This window comes from Eriocheir sinensis, chromosome 11, assembly GCF_024679095.1.
Source record: "Eriocheir sinensis breed Jianghai 21 chromosome 11, ASM2467909v1, whole genome shotgun sequence".
Lineage (NCBI taxonomy): Eukaryota > Metazoa > Arthropoda > Malacostraca > Decapoda > Varunidae > Eriocheir > Eriocheir sinensis.
Genome location: NC_066519.1, coordinates 12539081 through 12540731, shown reverse-complemented (window position 1 = coordinate 12540731; position 1651 = coordinate 12539081). Strand labels below are relative to the sequence as shown.

The following is a 1651-nucleotide window of genomic DNA, read 5'->3' as shown; positions in this document are numbered from 1 at the left end:
CTCTCTCTCTCTCTCTCTCTCTCTCTCTCTCTCTCTCTCTCTCTCTCTCTCTCTCTCTCTCTCTCTCTCTCTCTCTCTCTCTCTCTCTCTCTCTCTCTCTCTCTCTCTCTCTCTCTCTCTCTCTCTCTCTCTCTCTCTCTCTCTCTCTCTCTCTCTCTCTCTCTCTCTCTCTCTCTCTCTCTCTCTCTCTCTCTCTCTCTCTCTCTCTCTCTCTCTCTCTCTCTCTCTCTCTCTCTCTCTCTTCCTCTCTCTCTCCTTTCCTTTCCTGCCTCCCTTTTTCCTGTGTCCCAGTTCTTGTTTCCTCTTTGTTTCCTGTTTTCCTTGTTTTCAGTCCTTTTTCCTATGTCCCTTTTTCTCTGTCCCTTTTCATTTGTTTCCTTTGTTTTTACATGTTCTCTGTCCCTTTTGTGTTCTTTTCCTGTTCTGTTCTGGTTCATGTCTTTTGTGTGTGTGTGTGTGTTTCTGTTTCTTCTTTTTCCTGTTTGTTGTTTCCCTTTTCTTGTTTCTCAAATGTTTCTTGTTTTCTGTTTCCCAGATGTTTCTTTTCCTTCATATATCTTTTTCTTTTCCTACTTTCATCATATTTCTCCTCTTTCCATCCTTCATCTCCCTTTATCACTCCCCAGGTTCTCTCTCCCTTCCTTCTCCCTCTTTTTCTCTCCCTCCTCCTCCTCCTCCTCCCCCTCCTCCTCCTCCTCCTCTCCCCTCTTTCTTCATTTCTCTGGGTTTTCGTTTTTTATCGCCTCCCTGTGGTGTACTCTCTCTCTCTCTCTCTCTCTCTCTCTCTCTCTCTCTCTCTCTCTCTCTCTCTCTCTCTCTCTCTCTCTCTCTCTCTCTCTCTCTCTCTCTCTCTCTCTCTCTCTCTCTCTGTTTCTTTTCTCTTTTCTTTTTTTTCTTCCTTTTCGTTTACTTTTTTCTTTCTTGCGTTCCCTCTTTTAATATTTGTTTCTATTCTTTTACTCTTTGTTTTCTTTCTTTATTCTCTCTCTCTCTCTCTCTCTCTCTCTCTCTCTCTCTCTCTCTCTCTCTCTCTCTCTCTCTCTCTCTCTCTCTCTCTCTCATCGTTACCAAACCTCACCTAACCTTCCCGTCCCTTCCCTTCCCTCCCTTCCCCCTTCTTTCCCTCCCTCCCCGCCCCCCCTGGAGGTCTCACGGTCCCCCCCATGGCTGCCCCCCCGCCCCTGCCCCCCTCCTCCCCGGGGACTCCGTGACCTTCTCTCCTTCCCCGCAGGTTAAGGTGAAAATGGGAGAGAAGACGCCCCCCCTTGCCAAGCCCGGCGCCATGCCAAACAGCCACCCCCCGCGCGTCAGGCGTATGGTCTACCAAGGTAAGGTGGGGGCCCTAGATAAGGCGGTGCAGGCTGTTGCAGGACGTAGGAAAGGAAATGGAAGGCTGTGTATTAATGGTGTGGTCTTAGGAAAGGTAATCGTAGGGAAGGTAATTGAAGAAAGGTGTGGAAGTAGTGTTTGTGTTGATATCTCTGTCCCGCTGTCCTCGTCATAACACAGACAGTTCACCCGCTTCTCTTCTCCAAATACTTATGTGTTTTAAACACTGGCTAATTGATACTTACATAAATACCGTCAGTAACATGTTGAAAGGTGTTGGCATGAAGGCATTAGAAGGTGCCGGGAAGCTAATTGTAACAGA

The 1651-nt window shown here is 47.4% G+C and overlaps 1 long non-coding RNA gene across 1 annotated transcript in view; it reads left to right on the top strand.

Moving 5' to 3' along the window:
• The window catches only part of LOC126996851 (uncharacterized), a 58780-nt gene extending 57452 nt beyond the window's left edge, over positions 1 to 1328 (top strand). Inside the window, exon 4 of the long non-coding RNA XR_007751642.1 lies at positions 1232 to 1328. This is a non-coding gene — a long non-coding RNA (uncharacterized LOC126996851). The remainder of the gene's footprint in view (positions 1 to 1231) is intronic.
• The last annotated feature ends 323 nt before the right edge of the window (positions 1329 to 1651 follow it).